Source organism: Trichechus manatus, unplaced genomic scaffold (assembly GCF_000243295.1).
Source record: "Trichechus manatus latirostris isolate Lorelei unplaced genomic scaffold, TriManLat1.0 scaffold00014, whole genome shotgun sequence".
NCBI classification, from domain to species: Eukaryota; Metazoa; Chordata; class Mammalia; order Sirenia; family Trichechidae; genus Trichechus; species Trichechus manatus.
This window is the reverse complement of record NW_004443950.1, coordinates 24,862,870-24,863,161: the sequence shown is the minus strand read 5'-3', so window position 1 is coordinate 24,863,161 and position 292 is coordinate 24,862,870.

The following is a 292-nucleotide window of genomic DNA, read 5'->3' as shown; positions in this document are numbered from 1 at the left end:
GCAGCAGAAATGGCCCAAGCTCCTGTTGCGTGACGCTAGGCCTGAGGCATTAGGCTAATGACATTGTAATATTACATCACATAGAAAGGGTCGCTATGAGTCGAAACCGACGGGACGGTACCTAACAATGACAACGTAGAAAGGGAACAGTGTTAATTTAGTTTACCCCTTTAGTAAGCAAGTTTAGTGATAGGAGTAGAGTCCCTGGGTGACAAAAATGATTACCATTCTTGGCCGCAAACCGAAAGGCTGGAGGTTCAAATCCACCCAAAGACACCTCGGAAGAAAGACC